This window comes from Temnothorax nylanderi, unplaced genomic scaffold (assembly GCF_030848795.1).
Source record: "Temnothorax nylanderi isolate EJ_2023f unplaced genomic scaffold, tnyl_v1.0 TNYL_tig0005_pilon, whole genome shotgun sequence".
NCBI lineage: Eukaryota > Metazoa > Arthropoda > Insecta > Hymenoptera > Formicidae > Temnothorax > Temnothorax nylanderi.
In genome coordinates, this window is record NW_027249067.1 from 3277494 (window position 1) to 3294981 (window position 17488).

The 17488-nt window shown below is 34.0% G+C and overlaps 1 protein-coding gene across 6 annotated transcripts in view; it reads right to left on the reverse strand.

The window, feature by feature from the left end:
* LOC139776651 (organic cation transporter 1) overlaps positions 1–17488 on the reverse strand; it is a 97960-nt gene that overhangs the window by 30434 nt on the left and 50038 nt on the right. For 2 of the 6 annotated variants that reach the window (XR_011719140.1, XR_011719139.1), the window contains 4 exons: positions 16736–16806; positions 16586–16645; positions 15382–15442; positions 13630–14028 (listed from right to left, as the gene is read on the reverse strand). The exons of 2 other annotated variants lie outside the window; for them this stretch is intronic. The gene's annotated coding sequence lies outside the window, so the exon portion shown is untranslated. Of the gene's footprint in view, positions 1–4632; positions 5055–5979; positions 6062–7210; positions 7271–7360; positions 7432–7517; positions 7839–13629; positions 14029–15381; positions 15443–16585; positions 16646–16735; positions 16807–17488 lie in introns of those variants that run through there. 2 more of the 6 variants (XR_011719142.1, XR_011719141.1) reach the window with 2 other exon arrangements.

Here is a 17488-nt window from a genome sequence, read left to right on the forward strand (position 1 = left end):
GGTTGTATCTGCCAGCCGTGCCAGTACTGCCAGTTCGACGCATTCGATGTCCGTGTGCATGGTGCGCATCCTTCCCCCGTCGCCGCGCCGCGCCGTTCGTCGCCCACGTATACTCGCGCTTGTTTGCGAGAGGGAAATTTACATGCAATAGGAATGCTATTATTCGCAAGTCAAGAGCCAGGGAGTTTCGACATCCGAAGATGCGCGTCTTAAAATTAGTTTCGTCGTTGTGCGGTCGTCCGGTAATACGAGAAGACAGCAAGACTCTGATAGATTTTATTAAAATTATTTTCGTCAATATTTAAAACTTCGAAGCTTCGAAGTTTCGAAGAATCAAAATTATATAATTATTAATTTGAAATAGTACCGTATATATATAATAGGTATACATTTATAAAATTATATAACAAAAACCCGAATAAAATTTCCAATGTTGCAATTATGTCGCTTATGTTGCAAATGTATTTTTTTTTTATTTTCGAGCTTATTCGCGAAAATCACAAGGACAGAGCGTGGAATTATGTACACGCGCGTATACTTTATCTATAATAAATTGACTCGGAACTCAGTCGAGGATCCGGCAGACCTTCGTTCGGAATAAATCGAGTCGTATCTCTAAATATGTATCACTTTAGATCCACTCTAAATCCGTTTTCGGCCCGGGCTCGATTGCGTCTTATCAGTGCCAGGAACTGTTAGGTTCTCGGGTCATCTTCCGGGAAGGTACGTCCTGAGGACGATGAGATTTTCATCCAACTTTCAAATAAGGATGATCCTCTCAAGGCAATCCTGGAGTTATTTTAGCGAGCTCGTACATTGCCAAGCCACTCTTACGCGGGGATATAGCCTCCGTATACATCTCGACGATGAAACATATATATACGTATATATACACACTCCATATGCCGAAAAAACACGCACGTGCACACACTCGCGCGCCGGCTTATCCGTCAATCTGTTCGTTTACCTGACGGTGTTATTTCAATATAAATCACTCCGGTCCCGCTACATCGAATATGCTTGCCTTTGACAGGGTGATTTTACCCTCTTTCACTTTTGCCTTCGTATATAAAAATTCAGATTTCGCGGAGCGATTCGGCAGCCGTGGAAAATCAAAGACTTTGATGTATGTACGGTCTCCTTCGGCGCGTTGCAACGCCGCGTCTAGATCCGCATGCACGGCCGCGAGAATGGATTTATCACCGTCGTGTTGTCCATTATTGCGGCCGTGCCGAAAAAAAGGCCGCGCGAGTATGACGAAGCCGACTTTCGCATATCGCCGCCGGTTTCTCCCCGGCGAAAGAAATCGATCGTTTGCATTTATATTAAAACTGTTTTTACGCAATTGCTGGTTACGCAATAAAGTAACTGTTATGCAGAGTTATCCGCAAGTTAACATTCATTCGTTATCGCGGAATGCGCAGCTACATCTCGTATCCCGAAACGCCGAAAGTACAACAGCAGACCGCGAGTCACGCGATGCTAATTCCGAGTGAAACAGATTTAAAGTCATTACGCTTTAACAAATCGGCGCGACCAACACGCAGTAACGGTGATGGCAGAAAACTTTTTCTCGCACGTTCTTTCTGGTTTCTTTGAATTATGGAAAGTAAGACGTTTAAGCAACTTTCTTTGAGTTGGCTTAAATCCTTCTGAAATTGGACTTGGTTTACTCGGATTTTTAGCGCTTCAGCTGTTGAACTTATCCCACAGCAGCATGAATACGATTCTGAAGTGCGGAATAAATATGACACGATCTCGCGTGTGTAACGACACGAAAGTACTCGGGACAGGTAAATCTTCAAGGGAGCAAGAATACACTTTCACGCTTTTCGAATGACGAGATTGGGCGGAGAAAGAGCCACGGGATTATCTGCAGGCGTCAGCATTATCTGTAGAAAGCAGCACGTCGGCTTTCTGTTGAACGACAATGATCTTGACAAAAGAACGTACCGAGGAAAGCTTTTAGCTTATATGCACTATGCACTCGCTATGACTCCAAACGGACTCGTAATGCCGCTCGAGTTACACGTTTTGAGCGATACAAATAACAATGAGTAATATTTGTTCAGACATTACTTCAAAGAATTGCCCCTTCGTGGTTTCATATGATTACGCATTCCCTTTCTTTAAATTTTATAAAGGATATCCATTTTTCTATTTGCTGTGAGATTTTAATGTAAAAAAATGTCCGTGTAATCTTTAAAATGGAGAATACAAGTAGAACTGAATAAAGAATATATCTCATGCTGTTCGCGCTTTAAAAAGCTTGGTCCTAAAAAAAAACCCCTTTATCCTCAATCGTAACGTTTCGGGCTTTTGACGTCTTTATACTAAGGAAAGGTCGGCTCCATATTTTTACTTAGAAAATCCGCAAGTAAAAAGTGACTCCCTTTGTGAATCTCTTTCTCTCTCTCTCTCCCTTTCTTTCTCTTTCTCATTTTCTTTGGCGGGATACCACGTGTGTATGCACTAATATATGGGCACCGGCTGAACGGTAGATACGCGCACGCAGCGTACTCGCGTGTCTCCCTCGGCTTCGTGTCGCTTGAGAGGCATATCACACATTGAGAGGACGTGAGTCGCTTTGAAAAATCGTGCCCGATATGCCGGCGGAACGAAGAAAAAGGGACGGCACGTGAGGGCTGGAAGGTAGAGGAAGAGGTAATGCCCGGGGTTTTCTCGCGCGCGCACACACCGCCTCGCCGCTCCGCCGCCGATCGTCCCCCGATGGCGATGGCGATGGGTGCACCTGGGCTCTCGAATATGCGGCTGGCAACGTCTGCATGCGCGCCCGTGTATTTCCCCCGAAAATTTTACGCGACCCCCAGATAAGCGAAGATCGACGACGTAAGTGAAATTCTCGCTCTTTCCGGTACCTCGGACGGAATTTCAAAATCTTTCGACTCCGTCCAGCGACATCAAAGGGAGTCGCCTCGAAAAGGGGGGTGGGAGGAGGGAGGAGGACCTCGCGATCCCACGAAACCCTTTACGGATTTTGCACGAGACGACGCTGGTATCGATCCTCTTTTTTCTTTTTTCTTCCACCGTGCACCTGCATGGAACGCGGATACACGATTGGCTCGTTCCTCGAAAATCTTACGTCGTTCGAATATGCAGCGGATCGGAACGACGTAAATGAAATTCTCTCGCCTTTAGTCTGTGACTAAATCTCGGAATTTAGGGGAAATGAAGGAAAGGGAGGTCTAAACTTTGACTTCAAAGAAAATTGTCGAAGCGCAAATAAATGTATATACATATACATGTAATAAAATAAATGTATACATATACTATATGTATATATACAAAAATATATACATGCATTATAATGTAAATATGTATACATACACTTATTCACAATATACATATAACATAGATATCGAGTTTTTATCGCTATCTAGGCTAATTTCGCGTAATGATTCGATAATAAAGAAATAAAAAGTAGTTCGGGCCGAGTGCAATATCCAAGCTGCCACAGATAATGATCAAAATTACAAAGCAAAAAAAGTGCATGCGTATGCGCAAGGTGTGCTTTCGCGCCATCGCAGCATCGGGGGCAACGCGACGCTTTAATGAGCCCTCGAGGGACGCATTCGCGTGCTGCAGATGCACTCTTGGAACGCCACACCCATGAAGGGCCCAAGTGAACCAATACCGAGGAAAAATTGCGTACAAAGTACACGATCATTGTGTCCGCGCGTGTCGGCCCCTTGTATACGCGTGTCTAATGAACCGTGGCAATTACCAAAATTACACCGCCTCTCGCACGCAGGCACGCTAGAGGCGAAAGACGATATTTACCTTTCCTGGAAGATATATTCGAGACATTATTAGCCTCGCACGGAAAACCTGGACATGATATACGCATCTACGTGTACAGTGATACAAAGGAGATATTTATTATTAAGGGTGTTGTTTAAAAATATGTATAGTGCAGAACCCGATGTGCTCGATGAACAAAAATATTGTAATTTTTGGTCGCGCTAAGAAATATACACCGAGGTCCAACCTGGGTGGTCACCACCCCTATAATAATTTTCAAATGTTTACCAAACGTAACTGACATAAAGCTGGCTTAAAGCCTATCTATCCTGCACGGATCTTCGAGAGAGGGACTCCAACTAGAGATCTTGAGTGGACACTGATTATAAAGCCTATCTTAAAAATATCAGGCCTTGAATTTTTGTCGGGGTGGCCGCCATCCAGTGTGGCCTCGAAGGGTTAAGGAAAAGATCTCGATTTACTCGGAATTAATGCGGAATATTTTTAATAATATCTAGAATTAATGCAATATTATTTATATTTGTTTTATTAGAAGCAAAGTAATGACTGTGTTCGAATAGTGAGGTCAATCAATCGAATAGTGAAAAGGAAAGGTAAGAATTATATTCTTGCAAGCTAGATGTAAAAGAGAACAAGATTAATTTTTTAATTTTTATTCGTACTACGATACATTGTACGTATGTTATTTATATTATTTACGATCTATTGTTATGTATAGTTTGTATATGTGAATACATTCTTACACAATTCTTCAACGACATGTTTATGTAATTACAATCTCGTTTATGTAATTATAATTTAATAATAGTTTTGTTATGTGTGTAAAATAAAATAAAATTTAAGACAATATTATGCTGATAAATATTTTATTTTATTTAACAATTAGCCCACCACCAAGTAAAGTTATACCCAAACATGATATATTTATAAGTGCAAAGAAAATATCATATTTTATAGTTAAAGATTAGTGCAGTTGCTTATAGAACTGAAGCGAGATAAGAATAGACGCAAGAAGTAACGTTGTCTTAATTCCAAGTCAGAGTCCAAGTTAGAATAGCCTGTCCAGTAATTATTTCTCGGTGCTGGTTCAGTCCAATGCTGCTCATTTTTGCGCACCCACTGAACCATCCGCACAAAATAGCCTAGCCGTTATCCTTCTGCTTTCATATCATTTTGCGCAGAGATTGACCTTTTTCGCCCCGCCCCTGCTCCCATCCCTCCTCCCATCGAGGCTCCCATCCCTCCGCTCGCCCCTCCCCCTCCTCCCATCCCTACAAAATAAATCGGTATTAATAATGGGCGCATTTCTTACTGTAAAAATATGATATTTTTATTAGATATCCTAGCATGGAAATGCGCGCGTACATACCAGAGCAGCAAAGAGAATTGAAAAAGAATTCTTTTTGAATTCCCGAATTATGAAATTAATTCTTTTTTCTATACCATTTCGGTTTTAAAAGAACTCTTAAGAGTTTAAAAGGAATTCATTTTTATGTTATCAATTCTGAGTCTTTCTTCATATATAAAAATAATTATTTCTCTACTCCATAAGAATGGATCTTTATCTAAGCGCTATTTCGAATTCATATTCATTGTGATTTCTTATAAACCAAAAAAAAAAATTTCTTTTGTATCTGAAGAAGAATAAGAAAGAATTTTTTATGGTTTTCCAAAAACAATTTCTGCATCAGAAAGAACATAAAATATACTGATGCGTTTTGCCATCTCTATTATACACTGTGCGATACCGGAGGTATAATTAAGCAGATTCGAAGAATATTAGAGCTCACAAACTCGCTTTTTATCCTATCGCGAAGATTTTTGCTTACGAGAAGGGTAACCTTACTGGTGCATGCACTGCAAATCTAAGTGTTTGATTTTATACACTTTTTTTGTAGTCACTTTTTAAACATTCACTTTAAACACTATTTTGATTAATAAGTGTTTAATTTTAACTCGGTTTTAGTGTTTTATTGCATTACACGCAAAATATAAAACACTAAAACCGAGTTAAAATAAAACACTTAGGTTTGCAGTGTGGCAGCCGCGTCGCAACCTCGCGCGTTACTAGCGTTCGCAGTTTTTATAAATATCAAAAAAGACTACTTTTTGAATTTATTTCGAATAAAATACGCGAATTCATAAAGAATTTGATAAGGTGAATTTTTTTGAGTTTATTAAAATCACAATAAAAACCTGATCCTGGAGGTCTTGTACTTGTACTCGGTGGTTGAGCATAACCCTGCACCAGCATCATCATTATTAAGGAAAATATGACCTGAAAAAATTGACAGAGATTATATCTTTTTTTGAAGTATATTCAACATTATTAACTCGTAAAAATTGTACCAGTTAAAGAGATACGTACACCTAGAAATAAAATCGATTATTAAATCTTTATATTTTTCAAATCTTTGATGTTTTTATTTTTTGTGCTAAAGGTTGTATTGTACTACTACTGTATGGACCAGGAGTGGATCAATCTGACAAGTCAGGTAAAACACCTTGTTGCTTAATCACTTTAAACTTTCCTTAAAACTTTAAATGCGCTTTCTTGAAATCGTGTTTTTGAAATCGGCACCAGATATATCTTGAATTGAAATTGAATTTTACATGTTTACTCTACATGTTAAAATGTTTTTATCATATTGTAAAAGTTTTTTATTTTATACATTTCTTTGTTCGTAATTGCAAAATTAGTGATTAAAATTGATATGTCTGTTTCGAATACCTGTCATTTTGTTTAGAATAAGAATTTTTCAAAACAAATTCAGAAGATATTTGTATAGACTTTAAGAAAAACTTGAATTCTTTATTACAGATGCTTTTTTTATAGCTATTTCGGCTCATCTGGATAATGTATCATTTTTGAAGTCGGCTTTTGTGTGCTTTTGATGTTGACTGCTATAACACCGCAATTTTTAAGAGTTTCGCAACAAAAAAGTTTAAAAATATTTTAAAATATAGGGTAAGTCGGGGGGAAAATGCCAGTAGGTCGAAGATGCCACTTTGTTAATATTTCGTTCATTATCCGATAGACGGTAATGTTTTCTAGTCGTTAACGGGAGAGTTCATGCAACGAGTGACGTATGCAAGTTTCTTCAATTTTATCGTGTAAAATGCGGAGTATCTGGAACATTCTGGGAAAATCTGTTCCACCCAAGTGGTGAGTAGGCTTCCTATAATATTGTTCTCTTCTTTGTTTAAAAAGTTAAAGAGTTTCGCAACATAAAAATTCAAAAATTGTTTATGATATATATATATATATATATATATATATATGTATATATGTTTTTAATAATAAAATCTTATTTTTTAATAAACTTTATATAATATATTTTTTAAATGTATTTAAATGTCAGATTCTTTTCTTCATCGTTTTAAGTGTACGTACCTCCTTAAACAATAATTACTGAATAGAACTTACGACGTATTTCAAAGAAGCCATTTTAATGGATTTCTTTCTTTGTTTCTCTCGTATCTGCTTCTGTTACAAATTGATAGTTACAAGAAATAGTGCGAGATAGTAATACATTAATATATTTTGACTGTGTTTATAAACAATATATATATTTACCTAATATGTACTAAGACGACTGCTAGCTCAGAAACGCAACGAGAATGGAATATTACTATCGTATGTTATTTCTGTAAGCAATATATATACTATTGTTATCATACTAATTGCGTCATTATTTTATAGATATAATCAAATATGATTATATAAAATCGACCTGAGATATAATTAGATATAAAAAATGGCCCGATATAATTGTATATAATTGTATATAATTGCATATAATTATATATAATCACATATAATTATATAACCATATATGGTTGTTTTTCTCCAGAGATTGGTGGGTTATCGTCGTCGTAAATGACATCAGTATCATCCACGATACAATAAGAGTCGTCTTCATCACAATTTATAAGATACATTTTAGTTTCAATCACAAGTACGTTACAAATTAATACAACGAGATTATTAACAAATGTATCAAACCGCAACTGTTCACAGACGCACAGACGCTATCTTAACACGAGGCTGCAGTCAGCTGCACGAGACCACGAATGACGCACCATATTATGCCCATGCGCACACGCAGGGCTGCGTTCGAAAACATACCCGAGTGCCCTCGAGTATCATTTTATCCTTGTTGTTCATCGAATGTTAAACAAGGATAAAATGATACTCGGGGACACTCGGGTAATGTTTTGGAATATGCAGCCCAGTAAATTATACGCCATGTGCATACGTGGAAGGTTAGATTTTGTATCGATACACGCAAACGATCAATCTCGAACAAGTGTGATAACCCGAAATAACCCAATTTATAATATATTGTAATTAATATTTTCATATTTACAATATATTTATTGGATTAAATATATAACTAATCCAATTATTCGTAATTCATCATCTAATTAATTAAATAGTGTGAGAAAATTGATCCAAAGAATCACACACTATTTTTTTTATTTGAGACGTGTTGAACGCGCATAGAATATTTGTAACGTTTTCTAGTACGAATAAATGTGTGAGTATGATATATCTATATGTACATATATTGTATATACGTAAGAGTCAAAAATGCAAAAAGCGACTATAATAATGTATTTTTTTACGTTCACTCTTTTAAAGCTTTCTGTAAAAAAGTAATTAATTTCTTTTGTATAAAAATTTCACTCTAAATTTGAAAATTTTCATGGCAATTAATGTTGAATGCACTGACATCCTCATTTTTACATTTGCTTCTTTAAATTTGTGTCTGTTTTAAATTACGTAAAAAATTTGCTAACAATATTGTAAACAAAAAATGTTGATTACCAAAATAATCTTTGTAGGGTAATATTATTATTATTATAAATCTCATTCGAGATATGTCGTCTGACGAGATTTCATCTAGCGATCTGCAATCGCCAGTTACCAAGAAAAGATACAAACTTTGGAAAGAAGATTCTACAGCTCCGGTATGTATAATATATATATGCATAACTCTGCAATATCATATATTGTAGCTGTATATAATTACTGTAATCTTCAGTAATTTCTAATAAACTTCAACGTAAGAGTAAATTTGTTCTTCACAATTAATTTACATAATTCTGATTTTTTAGTGGTTATTTTTTTCTAATTCTCTTTGCATGGATATATATAGTATTATTTTCAAATTATTTCGTCAATTAAAAGTTGAAAAATTATAATATAAAAAATTACTGGAATTTAATTGTGTGAGAATATGATAAATGTGGAAATATTCAAAAATTTATATCTTAAGAACTTATATTTGAGTATAGAAAATATTAAACATGACCAATTTTTAATTCCTTATTTAATTTCCAACGTTCGCTATTTCTAAATTAACTTATTGTACTTCGTCCATTTTAAGGCTATATGTATTAATTATATTCTGTTTTTAGGTTCCATTAAGGACGTTATCCAGGTGGCGTCGGAATACATCGCTTTGTAAAGAAGTGAATAAAAATAATAATAAAGAGATTCTCGATAACAGTAACGTTTTAGGTGAGGGCACTGCTGATCATAGTACAATCGACAATGATAGTGTCAATGAACGCTGCGATTTGAGCAATCAGGATGAAACTGTAAATAGAGATGATAATGTAGAATCTTTTTATGATATCAGTTTATCAGGTGATTCGAGTGGTAATGAAAGTATAAATAGTAACGGTGATTTTGACGAAAGCTGTGAATTAAGTTCTAATTGTAGCAATAATATAAGCGATAATGATGCAAGTGGTATTGAATGGAATGATGATTATAGTAATGATGATAATGATGACAGTAAGTTTGATCATATGTTATACAAAAATAGCACAATGTCAGTTGACCAAGGTGTTCTCGAGCTAATGAATTTTTATGTTAATCATAAACTTACAAAAGCTGCCTTGAAAGAGATGTTAAGAATAGTATGTAATATGCTCCCTAGAGACAACCAAATGCCAAGGACAGTGTTTAAACTTTTTCAATACGTTAAGAATATTGCGCCTCCATGTAATGTTAATAAACATTTTTATTGTAAAAAATGTTTACATTACATCGGTTGTATTAACGATAAAATTTTTTAATGTTCCTCATGCAATGCTAACAAAAATGATATTTCATTTTTTTTCGAATTCGACATTCATGATCAAGTGAAGTATATGTTCGAAAACAGAAATCTTGCCACCAAATTAAAATCTGCACCTACTTTATTACGTGATAAAAATATCATATCTGACATAACTGATGGATCTGAATATATCCGGGTGAATTCTCGCGATAACAGGCATAAATATGATTTAACATTAATATCAAATACAGACGGGCTATCTTTGGTAAAAAGTGCAAAAAGCCATTGTTGGCCGTCGATGTTTACCATTGCAGAACTCCCAGAGCATCTTAGGGAATCATTCATAGTAACTGTAGGTTTATGGTATGATGATGATTGTAAACCATCGATGAATACTTTCCTTCGGCCGTTCTGTTTAAAATTAAAAAAATATTTTGAAGATGGCATTCATTGGGTTGATCAGACAACAGGAGAAAATATTACATCTAGAATTGTTGCTCCTTTGATCATTGCTGATGCTCCAGCTAGAGCCCAAATTCAAAATATTTTAAATTTCAATGGTCATTATGGTTGTAATATGTGTGAAATAAGAACTAAACAATGTCAACGAGTAGTAAGAAAAAAAAGCTGTCGTATATACCCTTTGAAGGACAACGTAACATTAAGAACTGGAGCAAGAATGGAACAGCAAGCTCGACGAGTACTTAAATCAAACAAAATCCACATCAAAGGTGTAAAGGGTTATTCTGTAATTTCCTGTCTGCCTCTCGTTGACCTTGGAACATGTGTTTTACCAGAGTTTATGCATTCGGTACTTCTTGGAGTAGTAAAACACTTTATTACTATATGGCTAAAGAGAAGCGGCCCTTGGAATATTAAACAATTCAGTAAAGAAATTGATAATTTTTTGGTTAATATTCGACCTCTTCAGTCATTTAGTCGATTACCAAGCCCAATATCTGAGTTTCAATTTTACAAAGCATCAGAATATTATAACTGGATTTTATTTTATTCTCTTCCGGCATTGGTTAATTATTTACCGGATAAATGTTTACAACATTGGATGCTTATATAGTCATTGCTCTATATACCTTGCTACAAGAACGTATCACAATAATTGATCTTCAACAAGCGGACGAATTAATAAAATTATTTAGAGAAGGAATACCGACGCTTTACAGTGACAGAGACTTAACGTACAATGCTCATCAGCTTGCACATCTTGTACTGTCGGTTAAACGATGGGGTCCTTTATGGGCTACGTCAGCTTTTCCGTTCGAAAATTATAATGGATTTATAGCCAATTGCGTCCACGGTAATAAACACATGGGTCAAGAAATTGTTAATGTTTTAACTATTGCCCAAGGTGTTCAAGTATTGAAGAACCGTGTGACTGATGAACATGATACCACTGTAGAAGATCATGAATTAAAAAAATATCAGCTTCTAGGTAAGAATGTAACTGCTGACTTGAATGACGTTGAACGTCAATTATTATTATCTGAAGGTCTACACTCAATGGATGATGTATAAGTATACACTCGAGCGAAAATTAATAAAGAAATTTATACTTCAAACTCATATAAAATCACTAAAACAAATAGTTACACAGTACAAATAAAGATGCTTAATAACTCTTGTATTTATGGCGAGATCCGATTTTTCTTTGAAATTCAAAATAAATTGTGCTTCATAATTCAGTGCTTTTCTGTTAAATGTACAAAAATGTTTTATCAAAACAAAACGAAAGCAAAAGTGAAGCATATCATACCCGTACAGAAAAATAGCGAATTTCTCTTAATCAAATTGGAAAGCATCAAATCAATAATTCAAGTTTTAAAAGTCGGCGAATACATATGCAAAAGACCAAATTTATTTAGAAAAATTTGGTAAACATAATTATATATAATCATAAGTTTTTGCTGTACAATATGCACTAGCTGAATAAAGCCAAATACATGAAAATAAATTATATTCTTTATAAAACACTACCCATAGTTATTAGTATATAATTATGAATTTTACTAATAATATTAATTGTTAAATATTACGCTAGAAGTTTTCCAAGTTCCATACGCACACATGACCTGCAGTATTATTATATAATACTGAATTATATAATATTATGTAACGAATTTTTGAATTTAATATCTATAATATATATAAAAACGATTCAAATAAAATTTTAAATTTAGGATTAAATATCTGCAGCATATATGATGACTTGCGAATCTATATCTATACAGATATAGTGCTATATCTGGTTGTACATAGGACAAGATTAGTCACATTAATATATCTGGCTATATATGACTTCATATATCTATATATATAAAATAGAATGTATGTATGTATGTATGTATGTATGTATGTATGTATGTACGTTCTTTATACACTCTTAAACTATTCGACCGAATTTTTACCAAAAGTATATAAAATAGGGGTAGAATTTTCCGGGGAGTGTTATAGAGTGTATAGTTTTTCGCTACCGATCTTTTTGGGAACCGGTATCCGAAATTTTTCCAATTTTTCGGGAAATAATTGACCGAATCTTAAGGAATTGTATATAAAACAGGGGTAGAATTTCCCGGGGAGTGCCATAAAGTGTATAATTTTTTGTTACCGATTTTTTGGGAAACCGGTATCAGAAATTTTTTCAATTTTTCGGGAAATAATTGATCGAATCTTAAAGAATTATATAAAACAGGGGTAGAATTTCCCGGGGAGTGCTATAAACTGTGTAGTTTTTCGTTACCGATCTTTTTGGGAATCCGAACTGATAAAGGAATTTTTTTCGATTATGGATATTAAAACACAAATAAAGTCGTTTGAAGAAAAACGACTCCCGGGCGAAGCCCGGGTAATCAGCTAGTAGTTTTATATAATGCTATATCTAGTTATATGTAGGGTGCACTACTCATATATCATTATATCTGGCTTCACATACATTTATATACGATTAGATATGGTGCTATATCTGGTTGTATATAGCGCCAGATTAGTCACATAAATATATCTGGCTATATATGACTGCATATATAGTTGTATATAATACTATATCTAGTTATATGTAGAGTGCACTACTCACATATCATTATATCTGGCTTCACATAAAATTATATACATTTATATACAAGTAGATATGGTGCTATATCTGGTTGAATGTAGGACCACTGATTGCACATGTGGCCATGTATAATTAGATATGACCCCATATAAAAACATATATAATTATATATATACCAGATATAATTATATATGATTATATCTAATCATTTTTTCCCGGGTTATATAATATATATCAAGATTAAGGTCATAGATGGTGGGTCTTCTATTCGGTATATTTACCCACATCATGTTTTTGCATAATCAACTTCCACCGCGCACTTTCACGCATTGAGTAAATTAGTTTAATTGGAAACAAAGTAGGATGGCGCCGAGTTCAAACAGAGAAATGAGTCGATCGTATAGTGAAAAGGATAGGTAATAATATTCTTGTAATCTAGATGTATAAAGGACAAATTGTGGATGTAACGGTATTTTTCAGAAACTTTTATATCCGAACCTATATTTATTCCCTAATTTTTAATTTCACTATAATAAACTGTATATTATTTATACAACGTACGATCGATCTATGGTTTGTGTATAGTTTGTATCGCATACGTGAACGTGTCCTTACACATTCTTCAATGACATGCATCTCATTTATATAATTACAATTTAATAATAGTTTTGTTGTGTGTAAAATAAAATAAAATTTAAGACAATATTATGCTGATAAATATTTTATTTTATTTAACAATTAGCCCACCACCAAGTAAAGTTATACCCAAACATATGATTCATTTATAAGTGCAAAGAAAATATCATATTTTATAGTTAAAGATTAGTGCAGTTGCTTATATAGAACTGAAGCGAGATAAGAATAGACGCAAGAAGTAACGTTGCCTTAATTCCAAGTCAGAGTCCAAGTTAGAATAGCCTGTCCAGTAATTATTTCTCGGTGCCATCCGCACAAAATAGCCTAGCCGTTATTATATCGGCGGTTGTGATCTTTGCAGGCCTCCTGCTTTCATATCATTTTGCGCGGAGAGTGACCTTTTTACGCTCCCCCCTCCTTCCCCGCCCATCCCTCCATCAAACCCTCCTTGCATCCCTCCTCCCATTCCTACAAAATAAATCGGTATTAATAATGGGCGCATTTCTTATTGTAAAAATATGATATTTTTATTAGATATCCTAGCATGGAAACGCGCGCGTACATACCAGAGCAGCAAAGAGAATTGAAATAGTATATTGTGCACCAAGGGGCGAAAGTAGCGTTTTTCAGACGAGTGTGAAGTTTGCGGCAAATCACACGAGTCTGAAAAAGCTTTCGCCCCGAGGTGCACACGATATTTTTCACAATACCTTTACGGAAAGTTCGACTTCCATGCCTAGAGAGAGGCAAGAGTGGTCAATTTCACGCCAAGGCGGCATAGCGGGCGGAAAGTAACTACTTTCCTCCCTAGGGAGGAAAGTGACCACTTTCCTCCCTGTTTAGCGGGTGGAAAATGGACACTTTCCGCCCTAGGGAGGAAAGTGGTTACTTTCCGCCCGCTATGCCGTTTTGGCGTGAAATTGACCGCTTTCGCCCCTCTTTACAGGCATGGAAAGTCGAACTTTCCGTGGAGGTGTTGTGAAAAAGAATTCTTTTTGAATTCCCGAATTATAAAATTAATTCTTTTTTCTATACCATTTCGGCTTTAGAAGAACTCTTAAGAGTTTAAAAGGAATTCATTTTTATGTTATCAATTCTGAGTCTTTCTTCAGATATAAAAATAATTATTTCTCTACTCCATAAGAATTCGCAATAAATTCGAAATTACACTTAAATAGCATTTCAATGGATCTTTATCTAAGCGCTATTTCGAATTTATATTCATTGTGATTTCTTATGAACCAAAAAAAAATTTTTTTTGTATCTGAAGAAGAATAAGAAAGAATATTTTATGATTTTCCAAAAACGATTTCTGCATCAGAAAGAACATAAAATATACTGATGCGTTTTGCCATCTCTATTATACACTGTGCGATACCGGAGGTATAATTAAGCAGATTCGAAGAATATTAGAGCTCACAAACTCGTTTTTTATCCTATCGCGTGAAGATTTTTGCTTACGAGAAGGTACTGGTGCATGCACTGCAAATCTAAGTGTTTGATTTTATACACTTTTTTTGTAGTCACTTTTTAAACATTCACTTTAAACACTATTTTGATTAATAAGTGTTTAATTTTAACTCGGTTTTAGTGTTTTATTGCATTACACGCAAAATATAAAACACTAAAACCGAGTTAAAATAAAACACTTAGGTTTGCAGTGTGGCAGCCGCGTCGCAACCTCGCGCGTTACTAGCGTTCGTAGTTTTTATAAATATCAAAAAAGACTACTTTTTGAATTTATTTCGAATAAAATACGCGAATTCATAAAGAATTTGATAAGGTGAATTTTTTTGAGTTTATTAAAATCACAATAAAAACCTGATCCTGGAAGTTGAGCATAACCCTGCACCAGCATCATCATTATTAAGGAAAATACGACCTGAAAAAATTGACAGAGATTATATCTTTTTTGAAGTATATTCAACATTATTAACTCGTAAAATTGTACCAGTTAAAGAGATACGTACACCTAGAAATAAAATCGATTATTAAATCTTTATATTTTTCAAATCTTTGATGTTTTTATTTTTTGTGCTAAAGGTTGTATTGTACTACTACTGTATGGACCAGGAGTGGATCAATCTGACAAGTCAGGTAAAACACCTTGCTTAATCACTTTAAACTTTCCTTAAAACTTTAAATGCGCTTTCTTGAAATCGTGTTTTTGAAATCGGCACCAGATATATCTTGAAAGGTATTGCATCGATTTATTTGAAATTGAATTTTACATGTTTACTCTACATGTTAAAATGTTTTTATCATATTGTAAAAGTTTTTTATTTTATACATTTCTTTGTTCGTAATTGCAAAATTAGTGATTAAAATTGATGTCTGTTTCGAATACCTGTCATTTTGTTTAGAATAAGAATTTTTCAAAACAAATTCAGAAGATATTTGTATAGACTTTAAGAAAAACTTGAATTCTTTATTACAGATGCTTTATTACAGATAGCTAGTTCGGCTCATCTAGATAATGTATCATTTTTGAAGTCGGCTTTTGTGTGCTTTTGATGTTGACTGCTATAACACCGCAATTTTTAAGAGTTTCGCGACAAAAAAGTTTAAAAATATTTTAAAATATAGGGTAAGTCGGGGGAAAATGCCAGTAGGTCGAAGATGCCACTTTGTTAATATTTCGTTCATTATCCGATAGACGGTAATGTTTTCTAGTCGTTAACGGGAGAGTTCATGCAACGAGTGACGTATGCAAGTTTCTTCAATTTTATCGTGTAAAATGCGGAGTATCTGGGACATTCTGGGAAAATCTGTTCCACCCAAGTGGTGAGTAGGCTTCCTATAATATTGTTCTCTTCTTTGTTTAAAAAGTTAAAGAGTTTCGCAACATAAAAATTCAAAAATTGTTTATGATATATATATATATATATGTTTTTAATAATAAAATCTTATTTTTTAATAAACTTTATGTAATATATTTTTTAAATGTATTTAAATGTCAGATTCTTTTCTTCATCGTTTTAAGTGTATGTATCTCCTTAAACAATAATTGCTGAATAAAACTTACGACGTATTTCAAAGAAGCCATTTTAATGGATTTCTTTCTTTGTTTCTCTCGTATCTGCTTCTGTTACAAATTGATAGTTACAAGAAATAGTGCGAGATTGTAATACATTAATATATTTTGACTGTGTTTATAAACAATATATATATTTACCTAATATGTGCTAAGACGACTGCTAGCTCAGAAACGCAACGAGAATGGAATATTACTATCGTATGGTATTTCTGTAAGCAATATATATACTATTGTTATCATACTAATTGCGTCGTTATTTTACGTAAACCTATTATCTACCTAAATGTTCCATATCTAAACTACTGGAAGATTATATATATAATTCATCGCAATAGCCGTCATTTTTTAAATAACCATACAATTTTTGTCATAAGTGTGTCTAAAAGTAGATGTATAATTTATGTAAAAAATTCAAAAACCGCCTAGAACATAATAAAATATTGAATTTAAATAATTTTTGTTAGTTTTTTTGTTAACTTTATTTATTTTTAGACATACCTATGTAATTTTCTTTTTGATAAAATATTTTCAAGTGGTATTTCTATTTCGAGATGATAATAGTATATAGAGATAAAAATAGCAAATCCGGATTTTCATAATAGGTACATCGTAATCTCGCTTTTGCATGACCAATTTTCGCAGCGTATTTTCGACAACTTTCCACAAGAAATGCATGCTGCATTGTTAAGTTTTTATTACTGTTTTTATTGATTACATTTATTAAAGTGTCTAGTTAAGATATAATTAAGTAAGGTCTCGAAGATATATAATAGTTATTGAATAAATGATAAAATGATACGATCGCGTGTTTTCACGGCAAATAATACAATTTTAAACAAACACTTTAAAAAAGTTTGGAACCCGGTGACAAGTTTTAAAGTTCTGTTGTAT